Source organism: Leucopleurus acutus, assembly GCF_964270905.1.
Source record: "Leucopleurus acutus genome assembly, chromosome: 8".
NCBI classification, from domain to species: Eukaryota; Metazoa; Chordata; class Mammalia; order Artiodactyla; family Delphinidae; genus Leucopleurus; species Leucopleurus acutus.
Window position 1 is genome coordinate 39208899 of NC_139151.1, and position 9740 is coordinate 39218638.

Below are 9740 nucleotides of genomic sequence, written 5' to 3' on the forward strand. Positions count from 1 at the left end.
ACAAATGCATTTTGCCATCTTGAAGTACGATGGCAGCAAATGAGTTTTCACTGATTTTCAATACATCCTCGTGATATCTGATTCATGGAGAGAGGATACAGTGCTAAGAAGTGAGTCTTGAGGAAGGAGATGGAAAGGTGGCCATGGCGTTTCAGGGGAAGCTAACCAGGGCTGTGTAGAATTCTCTGTGTTGGTTTGGACACTGCACCCTGAGGTATTTTCTCGTATTTGAAAGCTCAGATGTGGGCTCTAATGAGCTTCCAGAAGTGATGGGCTTTTAGAAAGGGATTTACACTAGGACACATGAGAGATTGAGTGGGACATTTTGATCTGATATTTTATTAATTTACACTGAAAAATAGAACTGATCTGTAGACTGGAACACTTCCATCAGCGTCTTAATACATTATGGTCTTAAGTTACACAGGAAATCAAAACATAATTCAAAGCCACTTTGTAAAAACTTTGCTGAAATAAAGCATTGTTGAGGGGGGTTGAAGTCTATGTGTTTGGTGTACATTCGCCTCGGAGGCAAACCATCACCCGAAGCCAGGTCACAATCAAAAGTTTCTTGGTGGGAATGGGATAGAATAAGAGGTGTTAGGTAGGTCGAAGTTTAATGGCATTGAGCCAAAAATAATGATGCATTCATTTTGCAGGGCAGGTGATGTAGTCTTTGGATTTGGAAATATCCAAAGTTCAAGTTGCCAAGCCTTGCTCTCTCCTGGAGAGTACTCATCTGGGCATAGTCAGTGTGTGTCTAGGCAAATTTTCTTTCCCTGCCATACGATGACTGAGCACCTCCTTTTGTGCTGGAAACACTTTCTCTATACATGTCGTAATGCCCTCAGTTGGATTCTGGAGTTGTGGTGTGTGTGGCCAGCTCTGGAGAGCAAACTGTGTTCTTCATCACTCTGCTTTCAGTGGTGTTACATTGGCAGCTGGAAATCAGGCATGGTGAGGGTATTTATACCAGAGAAATTGGCAAACATTACAAATCAGGGTCTTTTCTTTCCCTCAGCAAGCTGGTTGTTCACCATTAACTAGCACACTACAGGTGATGAGCCTTCTTTCAGGTGTACATTTCTACTTTGATCTATTATGGGCTGATCTTCTATTTGACAAGTAGAGAGCAATTTGTTGGCATTATTTCTAAGATTTTAGAGGACACCACACTTTGTCCCTAGCCGTCACATTACAGGGCTCGCCTAGGCCAGGCTCCAGCCCCGTGGGAAGCTGGTCTAAGGCACTTCCTGACCCTCTGCTTCCCACCATGCCTCTCACCTGGCAAAACAATTACTGCCTATGGGAGTTGATCCAGCCAGCGGGGAGGATTTCATAGGATCATTTATTCTAAGTTGCTAGTATTAACACAATGGGCTGCTCTTTGTATTTTCATAGGAAAGAGACAGCCTAAGGGAAGGGAGCCAAGGGGGGAGATTTCTGGAAATACTGCAGGCTGCTGGGGGTGGAAGCAGGGCGGTTATTTCGGAGCATGAGTGTTACGATATTTCTTTTCTTTTTTTTTTTTTTTTGCGGTACGCGGGCCTCTCACCGCTGTGGCCTCTCCCGTTGTGGAGCACAGGCTCCGGACGCGCAGGCTCAGTGGCCATGGCTCACGGGCCCAGCCGCTCCGCGGCATGTGGGATCTTCCCGGACCGGGGCACGAACCCGCGTCCCCTGCATCGGCCGGCGGACTCTCAACCACTGCACCACCAGGGAAGCCCACAACATTTCTTAAATGCTCTCAGGTTGGCTGCCACCTAAGGGTAACCCTGCTCATCAATTTTGCAAGTCGGGGAAGAACTGATGACAATCATAATAATGATGAAAGTGATAATGATGACGATGTTGATGATGTTCTGCTGTCGTCGCAATAATGTCCCAGATTTCTCCGACTTTTGGGGAACCCTCAAATAGGAGAGAGAAATTGATCAAACTTAATCTCTGTGACTCATTAATGTGAAAGTACTTGTTGAAAAGCAAAGATTTATTACCTGCAATTTGGCAAGATCCTAAAGATGGTCCTGCAGTGGCATCCAGAAAAGGCGCCGTGACTCACAGGAAGTAAACTCAGATCTCCTGGGTCCCAGGAGCGCCCTCCCCTTTGACCAGCCTGCTGATTCCTCACTCCTGGAACTTTCACTTCCCTGGAAGTTTCCTTCTAAATGCCATGAAGAGGATACACCTGGATATGCCTCATTAACAAATAGCTTGGGAAATCAGAGACTTGAGACAACCTCCAGAATCATAATCCCAGGAGCTGCTGTCTGGTGTTCTTGAGGACAGTGACTCAGTGGCAGGCCCGGGCTGTCCTCCCATTGGCAGGCTGCCGGGGAGGTCTGGGTGTTTCCGCCGGTTCTCAGAGACTCCCCTGGGACTTTTCACTCCCTGGCACCCATTTCTTGTTCAGCTCTTATTATTTATTACTCATATGGTGTCTTCTTTTTAATGCCTAATATTTCAGGGACTCGGCTTACTCATATGGGAGGAAAGCAAACAGGCATGACGTGAGTGCAGAGCAGTCTACTGAAGACGGATTTCACTGACTTTAAGAACATGGGACTTGGGCTTCCCTGGTGGTGCAGTGGTTAAGAATCTGCCTGCCAATGCAGGGGACACGGTTCAAGCCCTGGTCCAGGAGGATCCCACATGCCACAGAGCAACTAAGCCCCTGTGCCACAACTAGTTAGCCTGTGCTCTAGAGCCTGAGAGCCACAACTACTGAGCCACGTGCCACAACTACTGAAGCCCGTGCATGCTCTGCCACAAGAGAAGCCACCGTGCTGAGAAGCCCATGCACCGCAACGAAGGGTAGCCCCCACTCACAGAAACTAGAGAAAGCCCGCGCGCAGCAACGAAGACCCAGTGCAGCCAAAAATAAATAAAATAAGTAAATTAAAAAAAAAAAAAAGAAGAACATAGGACTTAAGGATAGACAAGAGGCAGAATTCTGAGGACCTGAAGTTCAGAGCCTTATCAGGGCATCGTGTACAACGCTTACCGTCAAACCCAATTTTTGGCTAAGCCATGTACACTTTCTGGATAACTGCTTTAATTTTCATTTGTGTCTACTCACCTTTTTTAAAAAAGAACTATGCACTGATTTTTCAGAAAAAAGAACCAAACGTGGAGCCTTCTATAATAATAAATCTTTATATTTCTGTGATCCTTTATAGTTTACAAAGCATATTATCTCATTTGATTCTTCTGATTTTTTTTTTTTTTTTTTTTTTGGTCTCGCCTCGCGGCTTGCAAGGCTCTTAGTTCCTGGACTAGGGATTAAATCCCGGCCCTCGGCAGTGAAAGCGCCGAGTCCTAACCCCTGGACCACCAGGGAATTCCCCTCATTTGGTTCTTACATAAACCTTTTGAGGTTGATACTTTTATTATCCACATTTTACAGATAAGGAATTAAATTTCACAGAAGTTTGGAGACTTTCCCAAAAGTGTCGTAGGAGAACTAAAAGTTGAACCCGGGTCTACAGAATCCAGAGTGCAGGCTTACAAACAAACAACAAACAAAACCAACCCCAAGCCCTATACCGTAACTCTTTGTAGAAGCACTGAAGTGCAGAATTCAGGGCAAATTTGATCTTGAGCTCCTTGTTTTTCTTCCAAAGATGCCTGAAATCCTGGAAGCTCTTGTTAGAACATGGCCTCTCCTATAACACGGAGTCTTCGGGATGGTTCTAGATAGTGATGTTCCAAATCAGAGTAGCACTGATCCATACAGTACTGGATGGAACTTCTCTCTGCACCCATAAAGTAAAAAGTAAATAAATAAACCTAAAAAACTTTTTTTTAAACTGAATATCGTTCCATCTTAGCAAGTGTGCCCTTTCCTATCCAAAAGAGAAATACTCCCTAAGGAACTCTAGACTCCTGCTGTCAAAGTCTAGACGACTGTGGGTACACCTGTTGATACTCCAGTGTATGCAATGTTTGGGAATATCAGACGAATCCCTGCAGATGAAAGTACTTCTGAAAACTCTAGGGTTCTATGTAGGTGAGTCTGCCACCTTCACATGAAAAGAAAACCAATAAACTTGTTTAGATGGGCAAGGAGTGTCCAAACTTATACTTGTATTTAGGAAGGACTTATAGACATACATGAGAATCTTAATGAGAGCTGGTTTGAAACAGCTCTAGGTATCACCTTATCCCAACCACCACCAAATTATTTTACTCTCAAAGCCCTTTTCATTAAGCATGAATTACATTTTTCTATACTTTTTTTTTTATTTCTCAAAGCTATTATTTATTCTGTACAAGGTTCCACTATACATCACACATTCTTCTCCTCTTGCTTACAGAGTAAACAAGTGTACACCAGCCCTTTGGATCAGGTTCACAGGTCTTCCCTGGAGAAGGGTGTCAGGCCAGTTAGCCTCATATAAGTTTAGCTCTGGGTTGTTGCATGAGCCAAAGCCCTTTTGTTACCCTCATGAACCTCTCCCACTGCTCAGGAGCCTTCAGGTTGTGTAAGTGCCCATGAGGCAGGACCCCTCCTGGCTAGGGCTACCTGAGGAACTGTCCATCGGAAGGCGCTCTGGTTGGAAAAGTGATCTCTCTGGGGATGTAACTAGATCAAGATCAAATGAAGGAAGACTGGTCCTGAAGGGTCAAATCTTAGAAACTCGGAAGGTACCTAATACGTGCATCAGTTACAGCAGGAGGCGGAGGGATGAAAAGATACCTGGCAAAGTGGTCAAGAAGAGGGGTGGAACTTGCCAGTGAAAAGGGTGGTTCAGGAGCTAAGTCCACAAGCTCTGGGCATCTGCCAGCATGACCCTTCTAATTTTAATGTTTGAACCAGAGTGATCCATTAAGTGGGCCAAGTTAGGACACAGAGAATAAGTAGACCTCTTACAATTTCTTAATTATTTATCAAAATTATCTTTTGGTTCATTTAATTAGTATGGATTCTTCTTTATAAAAATAATCTCATTTTTGAAAGGTATGCCATCTTCAGAGAGAGCATGCAGTTTTATATCATACTCAAGCCTCCAAAGTACGAACGTGTTGTCAGCATCTGCTTTGGATGGGATGAGATCACCCAAGGATGGCACTGAGGCTGACAGGCAGGGCCTCTTGGAGGCTGTACCTGGCGAGAGCGAGTTGGTGGAGGAAGGAGGGTGGTCATTCTAGTGCAAGGTCTAAGGATTAACTATGAGGGCCCAGAAATTCTATCCAATCAATACTCCAGGATCAGTTAGTCTTCGGGCACTAATTCATAATGTCTTAACTCATAAGAGGCTGAAGAATAAATAGTATTGACTATTTACAGGGAGGGTCATCATCCTTTTCAGCCGCGAATGTGTACATGCTGTCTAGTTAACTCTCTTCCAAGTAATAGGGTTCTTGGGAAGCTGAGTCTGTTATAAAACTATGGACTTAGCAAGGAAGGGTCTGGAGGGGAAATGCTTCTCTACTCCAGAGACAGACCAGAAATGCTCATGCCTCCCTTCCTGAATAGGTGCTAAAAAACATGCAGAGTTCCTGTTCTCAGAAACTCCTTTCTCTAGACTCTAGGTCCAGCCGTCACCTGTCTCTTCAGGTATCTTGACACCACTGAGGCTCTGGATTCCTTCATTTGCATTCATAACCTCAACTCCCAGACCGGACTTTAACCCTTCCAGCTCTGCTCTAGAAACATCCTGAGGTCTAAGGCAACTTCATCATTTCATCCAAGGTGTATGGATATTATGACCAATAGCTATATCGACAACAGTTAACATTTACTGGGCACTCGCCATGTGACAGGCATGGGGATAAATGTTTTATCTTCATTAACTCATTGAATTTTCATAACAACTCTCTGAGGTAGGTACTAATAATTAGCCCCATCGCATAGACAAGGAAGCTAAAGCTTTGGGTGGTAACTTGCCCAATATCACATGGTTGTTGAGCAGGGAAGCCAGGATTCAAGCCTAAGTCATTTGGACTCCAGAGCCTGCGCTCTTAACCATTAGGCAACACAGCCTCCAGGAGTGACCTTGATCCCCTCCTGAGAGCATCTCTCTGTGAACTCCTAGTCACTGCATACAATCAATGAAGACAAGTGGTCATGAGTGCTTTCTTTGTTGAAATTTAAGCTTAAAAGCAATAGGTTTGGAGTGTAATTATTAGAAATCAAGCCATAATCTGGGAGTAAATAACAACAGAAAGAGACAATGAGAATTCTGTCTGAGAACCCATTTATAAAGGTCAAGGAGTCCACACTATATGGCTCATAGTGTAACATTTTGAAAAGCTCGTACTGTGATGAGTTTAGGTGAAATGCTGAACAAGACACAGAATCACACATAAGACCCTGCCCACACTGGGAAGGCAGCCAAGAATTCCTGCCACCTCCACCCCAAGGTTGGGTGCCCTAATAAAGGCCACAGAGAGGACCACCTCCCTCCAGAGACTGCTTGTCATTTCTCACACTGTGGAGGGGGGGGGGGGTGTTTCCTAATGAATAAACAAATCAGAGTGTTTCTATAACTTACTATGTGATTCAGAGTCAGTGAAGCAATAAGCCCCGGGTGCTTCAAATATTTCATGTCCCAGATAGTTTTTCAGATAAACAACATGGAAAAGAAGTTCTAGGGCTTGTTTCACTGATCTAACCTTCTCTGTTTTCTCACATATGATTCAAAATTTAAAAAAAAAATCCAGATGGGAGTGGAAACAGCTTGAGTTAATGTTGATCAAGAAGAAAATGGGAAAAAAATTAAAATCACAGATAACCCCCCAAACCTCATTACAGCCATCAGGATTCTCCCCCTTTAGATATCTTCCAGAATGGTTGATGCATGGTCAACAGTTACTTTATTGAGCATTGTAAGGTGCACAGCATTGTACATAGCTTTAAAATGTCAAATTGACTTTTGTCACACCCTCTGTAAAGGATTCCCCAGTGTCCACGGTTTCGTGGTCTTTCCTGCTGTGCTTCAGGTTCATGCTGTTAGTACCATTGCAGGCTTCCCAAGATGTGGTACATGGATCAGCTGCACCATGTCCTCACCACTAGATGTGTGAACTCCTCAAACATGGGGTCCATGTATCGTCGACCTCTGCAACTTTGCTGTCCAAATACACGTTTGATGGATGAATGACTGAACGAATGACCAGGGTTTCACTCTAGTTCCTTCTCCTGACACCGTCGTCTGCATTTAGGGGCAAGTGCTGATGCTGAGAAGCAAACGCTCAAAAGGCACAATGGAAAAGAAAAGTGTCCAAAGACATGTCTGATCCAGACTAGAAAATCAGCTCCATAGTGATGAAGAGTTGGCTGACGTCCCCAAAGGCCTGAGAATATAACGGAGCCACAGAAAAATCTTCAAGCCAGAGATGGGGCTCGTCAACCCAAACTCCCACCCCAAAGCCCAAAGTAGATCACTGGGAACAGGCCAGCAGTCCAGCCACCTGCTGGAGCCAGTGAACCAGATGCACAGCCAATACCAGTGGTCCGGAGCAAAGGGTCTCAGCCACCTAAACTCAGGGATATTTTTTCCTTTCCAGATTTCAAAAAAGGCCACACCATAATAAATAAATAAGACGCTAAACAACTGGAACTGAAAAGGAAGACATTTTCAAATGGTTCTCAAGCAGCAGTTCAAATACCTTGCTCCTTCCATGGTGCCAAGGGACTCAAGCTACCACGGATGCCCTCTTTGGGTCTTTCAGTATGCAAATAAGTACTCTGAGGGGATATCGAGTCCATGGGAGGCAGTAAGCATGACGTTATGCATGGATGGCTAGCTGTTTCATCATATAGGCCAAACCCATTTGATCCATCAGAGCCTAGTCTGTTTGACGGATGATGGAGAAAACTCTGCCCTGGCCCAGGCAGGCAGCTGGACCACAGATCTGACATCCCAGGTGTGATGGGACATATGCAGAAGACCTTGGCTCCTGATATGCCATCAGTTAGCATCAGGCCTCAGCTTCCTCATCAAATGAGGCTTTGGTCAGACCATCTCGCTGGTCCCTTCTGAAATTCCCTTTCTTTCATCCAGCAGGATTCCTGACCCATCAGTACCAAGGCAAACCCTTGCTCCTCGTGTACTTTCATGCTGCTAAAACGAAGGAAAGTCCGACTACAGATTTTTATGCTCACTAACAGAAGTGTTGGTAAAATACTGCTTCAGAGTCTTAGGTAATCTGGTGCATAGCTCCCTACGACACGTTCGCAGTCTGGTGTCATACTACCTTACCTTGCATCACAAATTGATCAGGATGGCAGCTTGCTGGCTGCTCTTCCACTCTGGGTCCAATTCAATTATTTTTCTACAAAATGTAACTCTCACTGCACTCGCATTTCTTGTCCACCGACTTGATGCAAATGGTTGACCCACCCTTCTCTCCTTGTTGCCTTTCTGGACCCCAAGTTTCTGCATCAAACTTTCAGATGCATGGTGGCCTGCAATCCCCAAATCAGTAGTTTACCCTTGGTCCTTTTCTATTATACCCCACAGCAATTCTTTAGGAAACTCAGAAAAATCCAGGTGATTCCCTCTCAGCTGTGGAAGGCAGAGCAAAGTCTGGGAGCTTCAGTTTCTTCCTGTCAATCATTTTCAGTGCAAGATTTAAAATGACAAGTGCTTAATCAAAAAATTGGGGATTAGCTCTCACATAGAACTTGAATTAACGGGAGAGTTATGTTTTCTAGCCTCAAACACACTAAAAAATAATTTCCTGAGATAATGATTCTGAATCAAGGTTATCCATATGTAAACTTATATATATGTATATGGATTTTTCTTTTTTTTCCGAGATGGCCAGAAGAGTTTTTAGTTGGGGGCTCTTTTTTATACCTTTATACCAAAGCAATCATTTAAGGACAGAAGTCAGAGTGCTTTACTACTTTCTACTTTTGGTATTGGGTACTTGTTTGAAGTGTAAGAAAGAATGATCTAGTATGTTGCAGAATATGAATTTTCATATTAGCTTAACATGTAGGTCTTTGAGCTCTGTCTTCTCAGCCAGAGATTTAACATATGTCAAGTTAATCCAAGCTTGGCTAAGGATATCCTCGGACCTACAGCACCTACTCAGAGCAGGGGTCTGACCTATGCACTCCCTTTTTTTTTACCTGGGAGGGCTGTACTAAAGCATTCAAGGGGCAAACAACCTTAGTCCTTGCATTCAGAATTTGTTATGCCACGTTTGCCATAAAATGCTTATCATTACCTAAAAGAAAAAGTGCCACGAAATTCAACTTTGAAGAAAAAAAAACAAAACAACCTTACAGGTCCTTGGGAGCCATGGAAAGCTAAGAGATATAGCAGATTCTATGTCCTAAGAAAGTTATTTCAACAGGGAAGCATGTCTTTACCTCACCAGGTCAGCTGAGTTGGGGAGAAAAAGAAGCAAAATGATAACAAATTGGCCAGGAATATTTATATCAGTTTTGCCTTAAGTCTCAGAGATTAATAGGAGGAACAAGACTCCTTTCTACTTTTCTTGGAAAGCCTTTGGTTTAAAGTTGTCCTCCTTTCCTGTAATTTTTAATTATCACAGATGAACACCTGAGTCTCTCACATGGTCACCTGTATCAGAGTGAATAACTGAAGGTGATGGCTTAGAAGTTCACCCACATCACAGTAGGCGACCTACACATAATCTCACCTTGAACACTTCTCTTGGGTGAAGTCAGGATTGTATCATCTTCCTTTGCAAAAACAGGCAGACACCCCCCACCAAAGGCCAAAATATTACAATAATTGACAGTGAACAGAAACCCATTA